The sequence below is a fragment of the Rhinoderma darwinii genome, chromosome 7, assembly GCF_050947455.1.
Source record: "Rhinoderma darwinii isolate aRhiDar2 chromosome 7, aRhiDar2.hap1, whole genome shotgun sequence".
NCBI lineage: Eukaryota > Metazoa > Chordata > Amphibia > Anura > Rhinodermatidae > Rhinoderma > Rhinoderma darwinii.
The window spans coordinates 72,781,335-72,795,792 of record NC_134693.1 but is presented as its reverse complement, the minus strand read 5'-3'; the positions used below and the strand labels follow the sequence as shown (position 1 = coordinate 72,795,792).

General features: G+C 43.4%; 1 long non-coding RNA gene across 1 annotated transcript in view; it reads right to left on the bottom strand.

Moving 5' to 3' along the window:
- The window catches only part of LOC142657235 (uncharacterized), a 50,220-nt gene extending 40,231 nt beyond the window's left edge, over positions 1-9,989 (bottom strand). Inside the window, exon 1 of the long non-coding RNA XR_012849849.1 lies at positions 9,906-9,989. This is a non-coding gene — a long non-coding RNA (uncharacterized LOC142657235). The remainder of the gene's footprint in view (positions 1-9,905) is intronic.
- Between the last annotated feature and the right edge of the window lie 4,469 nt (positions 9,990-14,458).

Below are 14,458 nucleotides of genomic sequence, written 5' to 3'. Positions count from 1 at the left end.
GTATAGGTTTGTGTGTATATGTGTGTTTTTTGGAGTTTATGCGTGTGTGTTTGTGTATATATGGGTGTGTTTGTGCATGTGTATATGTTTGTGTGTTTTTGTATATGTGTGTGTTTGTGTATATATGGGTGTTTGTGTATATGTGTGTATATGTGTTTGTGTATATGTGTTTGTGTATATGTGTGTGTGTTTGTGTATATGTTTGTGTGTATATGTTTGTGTGTTTGTGTATATATGGGTGTTTGCGTACATGTGTTTGTGTGTGTTTATGTATATGTTTGTGTGTATATGTGTGTTTGTGTAATATATGGGTGTGTGTTTATATGTGTTTGTGTATATGTTTGTGTGTGGTTGTTTGTGTGTGTGTGTGTGTGTTGGTGAGTATAAGTATCGGTATTGTTCACATTGCTAACTTTTTTTTTTATGTTGTTGCAGATTTTGATGTACCAATTGGACTACGTCTTCGATTCGTTGGACTACTGCGTAGATCTACGTTTTTTGGAAATTGTAATAAAATGGTTAACGAGGGTTTTGTTGGGGATTTTTTATTTCAATAAAAAAAAATTGGCTTTGTGTTTTTTTTTCAAACTTTATTAGTGCCTAGATAATGGTAGTTGGCTGATTGACAGCGTCCATTATAAAGGCGGTACTTAGTGTTAGCCGGTGCAGAGGCTAGCACTAACCACCCATTATTACCCCGGTACCCACCACCACCAGGGGTGCCGGGAAGAGCTTGGTACGATCCAGTACCCGACCATCTGTTGTGATGGTAGGGTACTGGGGCGGCCGTAGGCTGGTATTCTGAGGCTGGGAAGGGCCAAAAACAGTGGACCTTCCCACCCTTGTAATGCTAGGCTGCTGCTGCTGTGTTGTATCGGGCTGGTTATAAAAATGTGGGGGACCCCCACGTCGGTTTTTTTTTAAATTTAACAATAGACGTTGGGTCCCCCACATTTTTAATAACCAGCCATATACAAGGCCGCAGCAGTCTGGCATTACACGGGTGGGAGGGGCCACTGGTTTAGTACATTCCCAGGCTAATAACACTGTGTTGTTTGTGGCTGGTTATGATAAATTGGGTGGAACCCCATGTCTTTTTAATAAAAATAATAAATAACAAAAAAAAATGACGTGGGGTCCCCCCCATTTTTATAACCAGCCAGATACAACACAGCAGCAGCAGCCTAGCATTACAAGGGTGGGAAGGTCCACTGTTTTTGGCCCTTCCCAGCCTCATAATACCAGCCTGCGGCCGCCCCAGAGCCCGACCATCACAACAGATGGTCGGGTACTGGATCGTACCCAGCTCTTCCCGGCACCCCTGGTGGTGGTGGGTACCGGGGTAATAATGGTGTTTAGTGTTAGCCTCTGTACCGGCTAACACTAAGCCTCCCCTTAGTAATGGACCTTGTCACTCAGACAGCGGCCATTACTAAAGTGATAGTAATAAAACTTGAAAATAAAACACAAAGATATAGATAAAATATTTTATTGAAATAAAGCACCCCCAACACAACCCTCATTAACCATTTTATTGATGAAAAAAAAGCGTCATCTAAGTAGTCCTCGAAACCGACGTAGTCCAAACACCAAACCTGTAAAAAATCAAAAATATAAAAAAAATATGAAATAAAACATGTCGTAGGCTTAGTTTCATTTTCATGTGTGATACTGACTGTTATACCATGTATAGAAGCCTGCGGCAAAGTTGGCTTAGATACAGGGCGCCAGCAGACAGTATCATACATGGCCATACAGACATTTATACAAACAAACATACATACATGCAAACATACATGCACATATACACATACAAACATGACAACATACATACATACAAGCATACATACAAGCAAACATACATACATACATGCAAACATACATACATGCAAACATACATACATGCAAACATACATACATACATACATGCAAACATACATACATGCAAACATACAAGCAAACATACATACAAGCAAACATACATACATGCAAACATACATACATGCAAACATACATACAAGCAAACATACATGCAAACATACATACATGAAAACATACATACATGCAAACATACATGCACATATACACATACAAACATGACAACATACATACATACATACAAAAAAACATACATACAAGAAAACATACATACATGCAAACATACATACATGCAAACATACATACATACATACATACATGCAAACATACATACATGCAAACATACATACAAGCAAACATACATACATACATGCAAACATACATACATGCAAACATAAATACATGCAAACATACATACATGCAAACAAACATACATACATGCAAACATACATACATGCAAACATACATGCACATATACACATACAAACATGACAACATACATACATACATACATACATACAAGAAAACATACATACAAGCAAACATACATACATGCATGCAAACATACATGCATGCAAACATACATGCAAACATACATAAATGCAAACATACATGCATACATACATGAAAATATACATACATGCAAACATACATGCACATATACACATACATACACATACAAGCAAACATACATACATACAAGCAAACATACATACATACAAGCAAACATACATACATGCAAACATACATGCACATATACACACATGCACATATACACATACAAACATGACAACATACATACAAGAAAACATACATACAAACATACATACAAGCAAACATACATACATGAAAACATAAATACATGCACATATACACATACAAACATGACAACATACATACATGAAAACATACATACAAGCAAACATACATACATACAAACATACATACATACATGCAAACATACATACAAGCAAACATACATACATACAAGCAAACAAACATACATACATACATGCAAACATACATACATGCAAACATACATGCACATATACACATACATGCACATATACACATACAAACATGACAACATACATACAAGCAAACATACATACAAGCAAACATACATACATACATGCAAACATACATACATGCAAACATACATGCACATATACACATACATATACACATACAAACATGACAACATACATACAAGAAAACATACATACATACATACATACATACATGACAACATACATACAAAAATAAACTCACCTAAGACGTTCCCACGAAGAGCTTAAAGAGGCTCTGTCACCAGATTTTGCCACCCCTATCTGCTATTGCAGCAGATCGGCGCTGCAATGTAGATTACAGTAACGTTTTTATTTTTAAAAAACGAGCATTTTTGACCAAGTTATGACCATTTTCGTATTTATGCAAATGAGGCTTGCAAAAGTACAACTGGGCGTGTTTAAAGTAAAAGTCCAAGTGGGCGTGTATTATGTGCGTACATCGGGGCGTGTTTACTACTTTTACTAGCTGGGCTTTCTGATGAAAAGTATCATCCACTTCTCTTCAGAACGCCCAGCTTCTGGCAGTGCAGATCTGTGACGTCACTCACAGGTCCTGCATCGTGTCGGCACCAGAGGCTACAGATGATTCTGCAGCAGCATCGGCGTTTGCAGGTAAGTCGATGTAGCTACTTACCTGCAAATGCTGATGCTGCTGCAGAATCAACTGTAGCCTCTGGTGCCGATGTGGCCGACACGATGCAGGACCTGTGAGTGACGTCACAGATCTGCACTGCCAGAAGCTGGGCGTTGTGAAGAGAAGTGGATGACACTTCTATACACAACGCCCAGCTAGTAAAAGTAGTAAACACGCCCCGATGTACGCACATAATACACGCCCAGTTGTACTTTTACTTTTCAACACGCCCAGTTGTACTTTTGCAAGCCTCATTTGCATAAATACAAAAATGGTCATAACTTGGCCAAAAATGCTCGTTTTTTAAAAATAAAAACGTTACTCTTATCTACATTGCAGCGCCGATCTGCTGCAATAGCAGATAGGGGTTGCAAAATCTGGTGACAGAGCCTCTTTAACGGTCCCGCCACTTTTCTTCTCCCATTCACAATAACATAGCGGTGGGCGCAGATGACGTAATCACATGGGCCTGATATGATTACGTCATCAGCGCCACAACGCATTGTTACTATGAATGCCAGTGGCGCCAAGAAGAAGGAAGATGGCATGTGACGGGACCGTTCAGAGCGCCGTTAGAACGTCTTAGGTGAGTTTATTTTTTTTATATATTTTTAGTTGTTCGCCGGGTGCTGAAATGTAGTTTCAGGGTGGGGGAGGGAAAAGTGGCTTGCCGAAACGGGGTGAATGTAATGTAGTGTAGTGTAGGGTTGATGACATTCACGGTATGTTCGTCTCAATCGGGCTTACCATGCCCGCTTGAGACGAACATTCTCCCGATGTTGCTAGAACTACAGTATCGAGCAACATCGGGAGCGCGCACACTGCAGAGCGGAGCGGCTTGATTGACATCGAGCCGCTCATGCCCCTTTTTAGAAAAGATAACCAGCACTTGCTGAGTTATCAAGTGTAAAAAAAAGGCACTTAGGAAATGAATTTTTTATTTTTTTTAACAGCAAATGTTTTAAAATTCATTTCCTGCTTAGAATGTTTAAAAAAAAAAATTTGAGTCAACTTGGGACAACCCCTTTAATATAAAAGTAATGAATGTCAGCCTAAGTGTTCTATAGCTCGTGATGTGTGTTATACAGAAGGGCTTTAATGTATCACTGTATTTTGAGATAGATGACTCTCAGCTATCTATATAGAAATATTTCCCCTGTATTATGTCTCCCCTAGTAAGGAGGAGATTCAATTGTAAAATGGATATTAATACATCCCGCAATACCCTCATATATGCAGTACATCACCCAGCGTCCTAATCAAGGTTGAGGCGGATGCATCTGGAGCCATTCAGTTGCTTCTCTTGGAGTATGCAGGAAGACCACCTTTCCATCAGCCACAATTCGGAGACGAGATCACGAAATTTCCTCTTTGCTTCAATAAAGGTGGCACGCTGCTTCTGCAACTCAGCGGAAAAATCAGGAAATATAGAAACGGTTGAGTTGTTGTGCTTTAACGGTCCCTTCAGACGAGCAAGGCGGAGAGCCGTATCCCGGTCCCTGTAATTCAGCAGTCTAGCCAAAAATGGTCGAGGACTTGCGCCCGGAGGAGGAGGTTTGGCTGGGACTCTGTGTGCTCTTTCCACAATAAAGCATGATGAGAATGACGTGTCTCCCAAGGTGGTTTTCAGCCATGTTTCAACGAAGGATTCCGGGGTTTGCCCCTCTGTTTTCTCAGGAAGACCAATAATGCACAGGTTATTGCGACGCATTCTATTTTCTAGATCGTCCATTTTGGAGTGCTCAGCTTCCAATTTACGAGTGGCGGAGGAGAGTGTAGCTATCATTGGACGAATCTTATCCTCCGTCCGGGAGACTCTGTCTTCTATTTCTCCAATGCGACCCCGCAGGTTTTGCATATCTTGTAGTAATAAGGTGACGTCGCTCTTTATTTCATCAATTTTACCTGTCAATGAGGTTTTACAGGTGTTTATGGCCGCCAGCAATTGAGCAGATACTTGGCGTAAAGTAGGTTCGGGATCCGTCTCAGGTTCAGTGTTATCCCGTGAGTGGGAGTCGCCATCTCGCGTTTTGCCCTGTGCAGAACGTGTTGCACGAGGAGTGGAGGTAGTGTTGTCGTTGTCTGTATGAGCATATTCTTTCAGCTTATCCATAGCGGGTTGAAGTTTAGATCTGTGCATGTCGTTTATTTAAGAAGTAAGCAACTAGCGATAAATTATCAAGGTGATCTTGTAGAATAGCAGGGTAACGAATGAAGCTCCAAAGTGCAGAGGATCTGCGCAGCTGAGGATGAGACAGGCAAGGTAGGCCTATCGTACACTCCTTGCTAGTTTAGGAAGGCCCAAATGACAATGGTGTTAGGACTTAATTTAATTTCCTCTTTATTCCTCCTGTTACTATTACTGAGGATCACTGGGTCGAAGTAGGTTAGTGCTGGACAAGACTACAGCATTTCTCAGAATCTAGGCCTCGTCTTTCACCCCTCTGCGCCCCACCTCCGTTCTCAAAGTCCCGTCGCGATGTGCTATGCCACGCACTTAATAATGATTAAGTCCCTGAAGGGTGGGTGTCCGGTACCTGTTGCAGCGACAGCTCCTGCTGTGATGTTCCGGTTCAAGGCCTCTGTCGTTATACGCGGGCAGGATGTGAGCAATGCGTTGCAGGGTTTCCCTGTTGGAGGTAGCGCTCGATTATTATTTATTTACTGCATTATTATACCCTCTTATTATACCCTGATGTACCCCGCACAGATAACATATGCCCCCACATTATAAACTGAAACACCAGTAAAACCCCAAACAGAACTACCACCAAGCTACATCTGCGCCCCAAAAGCCAAATGGCGTCCCTCCCTTCTGAGCCCTGCAGCATGCCTAAACACCAATTTACGTCCACAGATATGGCATCGCCATACCCGGGAGAACCCGGTTAATATTTTATGAGTTATTTGTCTTCAGTGGCACAAACTGGGCATAACATATAGTGCACTAAAATGGCATGAGTGAAAAATGTTAATTTTCACTCCGCACCATGCGCTGCGCATTAACCCCTTCGCACACCACGACATAGCATGTCTTAGTGTGGGGGGTGATGTATGGGGCGTCTCACGTGAAAAATAAAGAATTTAAAACGGCAAAATCGCTGTTTTTTTGGTCACCTTGGCTCTACCTAAAAATGTAATAAAAAGTGCTCAAAAAGTTGTATGTACCAAAAAATGGTACCAATAAAAACGACCGCTCGTCCCTCAATAAATAAGCCCTCACACCGCTCTATTGACTAAAAAATAAAAAAGTTGTGGCTCTTGGAACGCGGAGAGGGAAAAACTAAAAAGGAAAAGAAAAAAAAATGGATCAGTCCAGAAAGGGTTAATTACTTTCTAATGAAAAACCATTTATGACCACACGTGGGGTATAGCCGTACTTGGGAGAAATTGCTTTACAAATGTTGGGCAGCTTTTTCCCCCTTTTATCCTTTGTGAAATTGAAAAAATGCAACATTTTAGTGGAAGAAATGTTGATATTCATTTTCACGGCCTAATTCTAATAAATCCTGCAAAAGACTTGTGGGGTCTAAATGCCCACTATATCCCTAGATAGATTCTTTAAGTGGTGTAATTTCCACTTTTGGGGGGTTTCCACTGTTTTGGCCTCTCAGGGGCTTTGCAAATGTGACATGGCACCCAAAAACCATTTCAGCTAAATTTGAGCTCCAAAAGCCAAATAGCGCTCCTTCCCTTCTAAGCCTTGCTGTGGGTCCAAACAGCAGTTTATTACCACATATGGCATATTTCCGTAATCGGGAGAAATTGTTTTACAAATGTTGGGGTGCTTTTTCTCCTTTATTCCTTGTAAAAATTAAAAATGGCTACCTTTTTTCAGAAAAAATTCAATTTTTACCTTTACAGAATAATTCCAATGAATTCAGCAAAACAACCGTGGGGTCAAAATGCTAACTTTACCCCTAGAAAAATTCCTTGATGAGTGTAGTTTCCAAAATGGGGTCACTTTCCAGGGGTTTCCACTATTTTGTTCCCTCCAGTGCATTTCAAACGCGACATGGCACTGAAAACTATTCCAGCAAAATCAGAATTTCAAAATCCAAATAATGCTCCTTCCCTTCTGAGTCCTGCTGTGGGTCCAAACAGCAGTTTATTACCACATATGGGGTATTGCTATAATCAGGAGAAATTGCTTTACATATGTTGGGGTGTTTTTTCTCTTTTATTCCTTGAAAAAATTAAAAATGTCTACGTTTTTTCAGAAAAAAAGTAGATTTTCATCTTCACAAACTAATTCAAATAAATTTAGCAAAAAAACTGTGGGTTCAAAATGCTAACTATACCCCTACATAAATTCCCTGAGGGGTGTAGTTTCCAAAATGATGTCACTTTTGGGGGTCTTTATTGTTTTGGCCCCACAAGACCTCTTCAAACCTGACATGGTACCTAAAATATATGCTAAAAAAAAGGATGCCCCAAAATCCACTAGGTGCTCCTTTGCTTCTGAGGCCTGTATTTCAGTAAATTAGCGCACTAGGGCCACATGTGGGGTATTTCTAAAAACTGCAGAATGTGGGCAATAAATAATAAGTTACATTTCTCGGGTAAAACCTTCTGTGGTATAGATTTTTTTTTATTACAAATTAATTTTGTAAAAAAAAAATGAAATTTGTAACTTTCACCTCTACTTTGCTTTAATTCCTGTGAAACGCCTAAAGGGTTACTACACTTTCTGAATGCTGTTTTGAATACTTTGAGGGGTGCAGTTTTCAAAATGGGGGGATTTATGGGGACTTTCTAATATATAAGGCCCTCAAAGCCACTTCAGAACTGAACTGGTCCTTGTAAAAATCGCCTTTTGAAATTTTCTTGAAAATATGAGAAATCGCTGCTAAAGTTCTAAGTCTTGTAACGTCCTAGAAAAATAAAAGAATTTTCAAAAAATGATGCCAAACTAAAGTAGACATATGGGAAATGTTAACTAGTAACTATTTTGTGTGGTATTACTATCTGTTTTACAAGCAGATACATTAAAATTTAGAAAAATGCTAATTTTTGCAAATTTTCTCCAAATCTTGGTGTTTTTTACAAATAAATATTGAATTTATCAACCAAATTTTTTCACTAACATAAAGTACAATATGTGACGAGAAAACAATCTCAGAATCCCTTGGATAGGTAAATGCATTCTGGAGTTATTACCACATAAAGTGACACATGCCAGATTTGAAAAATCGGCTTCGTCCTGAAGGCCAAAACAGGCTCAGTCCTGAAGGGGTTAAAGGTTGTACAAGTCAGGTACAATACTGATGTAAGTTTGTATAGATTTAAAACCGCTGCAGCTCCCCAATCCAGATGCCGGTAGCGTAAAACGTGGTACTGCAATACGAATAATAAAATTGGAAGACAATGTATGGATATACAGGAAAGCGCTGCTGCTGAGAAACGATTATCAATGGTAAATTCCGTGATTTATCTTATATATATTTTCGAAATATTGTTTGTTTCAAGCCCGATTTTTCATTGGTTTAAAATCAGGAAATAGCTATTTTTGACTGGACATTGAACAAAGTTTGCCTCCTTTTGCCATTTCTGATTAAGTGGCTGGAATACACCTTCAAAGTCCCTGTTTTTCCCATGGACAACTAGCACTGGAAAGAATCTCTACATGTTGGCACCGGATCAAAAGGCAAAAAACATTGTTTACAAGAAAGCGTTGGAATAGAAACATGCAGTCCTTAATCAACACGATATAAATCTGTAATGAAAATATTGCTTCATTTCTTTTATGCTTCCAATAACATTATTTACACTCTCTAGCAATTAAATTCATATCGAGAGGTAGCAATAAACTCATACTGCGAGGTATTTGAATAGTGAGCTTTTTCTCTATCTATACCGTAAGTCAACCTCCCGAGCAACGCCGGGTATAACATCTAGTTTAATATAGGCAACGCGTTTCGACACAGGACATGTGTCTTCGTCAAGGCCAAGGAAGAACAAACAGTAAAAATGACATCTTATATACAAATCCAAAACAAGATTACACAAATCCAGAACAGCCCTAAAAAAACACGAAAACAGAGCTCATGGAAAGAGCAGCTGTAAGCGACGTCATCATGTAAACAGATGTTAATGCAGAGTATGTGAATAAGCTAAAAATTAAATATAGTAAATGATTAATGATGCATTACCACTGCATCATACTGCCAATACATGCAAAATGGAAAGTCAAAACATCAGGGGTACACAATGTGACATTATGCGCGGTCGAGCCTTGGAAAACATGAAAACAGAGACACAGTAAAAGAACAACATTTAGAAGTAAAAATGCAATTTAAAAGTGATTAATGTGTTATATTTACGTGTATTGTAGACAAATCCATAGGAGGAGGACACACAGCGGTGGAGACGATCAGGGCGTCAGCAAACAGCACGAAAAGTTTCCCCGTAGTTATGACAACAAAGCAGGGACGGAGGCCGCAGAGGGCCAAAAAGAGGAGGAAGGCAAAACAAGATGAACAGTATAAGCTCCCCAAGAGGAAGAGAGATGAAGCGATGTGAAAATGAATGGGTGAGTATGCACAAGGAGGATATAGAAAGAAAGGGAAGGGGAGAGAATGTCAAATAAATGAAGTAGATAAATAGATGATGAATAATATAAAAAGATCTCCAAGACAAAAGAGAGAAAATGTCGAGGGGTGAAATATGTATGCTCCAAAGTGTGGCAGAGTTAATGAAATAAACTTTTGGAAGGAATTACAGAACAAAAAAATGTGTGTACATTATCAAGGCACGTAATAATACATTAAGTACCGAGCATGACATGAAAAGGTAAAATACAGTGACTTAAAAATGTATATCACAATGATATACTTCAACATGTGTGGAAACAGTTTAAAATAATGAATCACGGGTGGTGTGGCCAGCTATGACTGAGTGAGGACGTGCTTCTCTGAGCTCCTCCACCAGCATCCACTAAATCGGCTGCCATCCAGCTTTTCTGATGGGGAAGATGACCAAAAAAGGCAAAGTGGCCTCCTCTACACGGCCCCCATCTCCCCAGACTGATATTGGGGCATTTTTTGGGAGGCAGACAACCATGCAACTTAGGGGCCCGGGCCAGCCTGAGGCCCGAGGATAAGATGGCCGCTTGGCCCTGACACCTGGGCCGCCCCAGTGCCCTGAGGGCTCTACCCCGATATCTCCAGACGGCTCCCTACCTTCCTGGCTGCCTCCGCTGGGGTCCCTTGACTCCTCGCTCCAGGACGGGGGCGAGGCAGATGCTGGATCCCAGGTTCCACAAGAAACTTCCGCCCAAGATGGCTGCCGCGACCTTGGTATGGTGGATCCCGGCCCTGCAGGTACCGCTACTCGGTCTTGGCCGGCCTCACCTGATGGAGGGGCCGAACCTGTTAGGGCCCCTCCACAATCCACTGCTGCTGCTGCTGCTGAGGGCGGAACGCCGAGACCTGGCACACACGTGGCTCTCCAAGATGGCCCCCGTGACCTCGGCATGGCAGATCCTGGTCCTGCAGGTACCGCTACTCGGTCCTGGCCGGCCTCATCTGATGGAGGAGTCGTGCCTGTGAGGGCCCCTCTGCAATCCACTGCTGCTGCTGAGGACGGTCTGCTGATCCCTGACACGCATGCCACCCTCCAAGATGGCCGCCGCCATGTGCTGCAGGGAACGAAGGGACCGGCAGTGTGTCCTTTGGACACGGCAGTCCTCCCGACCTCTCTTCGTGGACCGGAGGCACCTCTGACAGCCCCTGATGGGAGCAGGACGCCTCCAGGCACTCAACGCATGGCTGCACTGGGGGACTCCTGCTATGATGTCCCTAAGCCCCGGGAGCTGCTCCAGCATCCAGCCATCCCTCTCCAGGCTGCACCCGCACCGCTGCTGGGACTTAATCGTGAGTATGGGGTTCATGGACACCATGTCCCTGTGTATACTGCTCAGGCCCCCGTACCCCCCCAACCTCATCGGGGCCATAGCACATTGGGAGCTTCCCCTGCTTCGTCCTCTGGCTCCTCTTGGGGTAGCCCCCTCATGCCCACCAGACCCCCTCAACCTCAATGCCCCAGGGGTCTACCCCACCCCATCAGCCCTTACCTCCCTCCTGTGCTCACAGTCAGGGCTTCACCAGCCTCTCCTCTAGCCACCATGTTCAGGATTCTGCTCGCAATCCGGAGGTTATTCCGGTTGTTTTTGGATTAAGTCATACAGACTCCTCACCTGTACCTGTCTGTGAAAATAGACCGGCAACTCTCCTGGACATTCGTCAGATGGCCCAAATGCTATGACTTCCTTTGCTAGACAGATAGTGGAAGAATGTAAACTGGAGTTTTCCCAGTTTAGAGCGGAACTTTCCTCACTCTCCACTAGGGTGGATACCCCCGCTCAAGACCGGGCCGCTGACCACGCAACATTGGCCACTGTACAATCCGCCCTGCAGCATCATTCTGCTCAATTATTTACCCTGCAACAATATCTGGACGACATTGAGAATCATAATTGGAGGAACAACATACGTATCCGGGGTCTACCTGAATCTATTCCAGCGTCCGATCTTTTCTCCACATTGTCCACCATCTTCAACAACTTATTGGGTCGCCAGCCAAATACCCATATTGAACTTGACCAAGCTCATAGAGCCCTACATCCACTGAGTCTTGATGATCAACGGCCCCAGGTGTTATTTGCCGGATACATTTCTATGCCATTAAAGACGCTAGCCTGCAAAAAGTCAGACAACAATCCTCCATCTCTCACCACGGGACGCAGATACGTATATTGCCGGATCTGTCCAGACACACCTTGGCACAAAGAGCAGCGCTGAAGCCCCTCTTGGAGGTTCTTGGGAATCGAGGCATCATCTATAGATGGGGCTTCCCCTTTGCCCTAATTGTCCGGCGCAATGGTCACACCTATACGTTGAGGTCTCCCACTGACTTGCCTGACTTCCTCAGAGAGAACGGCCTTCCTTCCGTCTCTATCCAAGAGTGGCCCTCGTTGTCTTCTGCGGGCAGGGGACCCCAACTAGGACGCCCTCGTTTGTCACGCCCGGATTCTATGGGGGGCCGGCCTCCGAGGGGCCCCAGAAGACGATCTGGTTGCGGACGCGGCTGGGAACATGCTCAGTCAGATAAGACTTCCCCTTCAGCATGAGGACCTGTGCTGATAGGAGCCTCATGTGTCTACTCCTTGACTTAGTTTGCCTTCCGAGATTTTTTATGTTCCTGGAAGTCCTCTTTTGTTCTTGTTTACTGTGAGATGCCTAGTTTGTTTTCTGCCTAAGAAATTGTGTTCATTATTGCTGCCATATTGTTACGTCTATGGCCGGGGGTCGTCGTTCAGACTTACCCCTTGACGATCCCGGTCATGGACATCTCTCTTCTCGGCGTCCACTCCCTCCAGGGAGACGCCGGCACTCTCTTTAGGGTCCTCGGATTGTTTCCCGCAGGGCGCGTGCGCCCGTGCGTGCACGGCCTTAAAGGGCCAGTACGCATCCAGCTGTCAAAAATCAATTATCAGCCCAAATGGCTGCTGTACTATAATAAGGGGCCCTGCCCACTGGTTCCTTGCCGGAGCGTTGTTGTATACCCTAGTTTGTCTTGCAAAAGGTCTCCCAGTGTTTTCCAGTTCCCAGTATTACCCGTTCCTGCTGCCTGTACCTTGTATCCTGTGCTATCGTATCTACAAGTGAAAGTTAAGTCGTGCCTTCCGCTGCATCCACCTTGTCACCTGCTGTGAAAGTCAAGTCGTGTCTTCCCGCTGCATCCACGTTGTCGCCTGCTGTGAAAGTCAAGTCGTGTCTTCCCGCTGCATCTACGGTGTCGCCTGCTGTGAAAGTCAAGTCCTGCGTCCGCTACTGTCTACATTGCCTCAGGTACCCGTTCTGAACTATAGACATTGTTTTGTACCTTGTTGGCCAGCTGCTACTCCGCTACGTGGTACGACAGCCCAGTGGGTCCACACCCCGCGCGGTGACACATATGCCTTCCCCTCTATTCTCATTGTATCTATAACAATAGCTGTGTATATTTATACTTATGTTATTATATGCTGGGAGAGTGCGTCGCTCTCATGAATAGCTGTCACTTTCCCCCCAATCCAGAGCGCAGCTGTCGCTCACTGGTCCCTCATATTTTTGTGTTTAGCTTATGCGGCAGTCTCTGTGTTGCTGCCTTTTTTTTTGTTGTTTTTGTTTTTCTCTCACGCAATGTTTTCTTTGCCTAGATTGTTCCCCCCTCTTCTCGTCCTCTTGTTTATTGTGATCCTGGACTCCTTCCTCTCCTGTTCTCTCCGGAACATTTCAGAATGCGGTTCTTCATGCGCCTATGACTGACCTCACTGTGGCCTCCTTCAATGTGAAGGGGTTGAATATGCCTGAGAAGAGAGCGCAGATCCTGCACCACCTCCATAAGCGTGAGGTACACATTGCATGTTTCCAGGAAACACACTTTAAGGAGGGTCACTCCCTCGCCTATTAGACACAAATTTTATACACACTGGCACTTTAGTAACAATCCACATTCCAGATCCTGTGGGGTAGCCATAGCTCTGCATAAATCCCTCACCCATCAGGTCATCAATATTGTCACCGACACTGACGCTAGATATGTCATCCTAGTCTTGAACATTGGTGGACGTGAGTTCACGGTGATCAATGCCTACGCCCCTTATACTGGTCAGGTCCCTTTCCACCTTCAGCTAATAGACACTGCCATACCGGTTCTACGGGGGACTCTGGTGTTATGCAGTGATTTTATTCTTCACCCTGGATCCGACCCTATATAATTCTACTGGTCGCTCCAGTATCGCATATGGCGCTATCAGACGGGTGCGACGCGCACTATCACAACTTGAACTATGCGATGCTTGGTGCCTTCAACATCTCTCTGATAACGACTT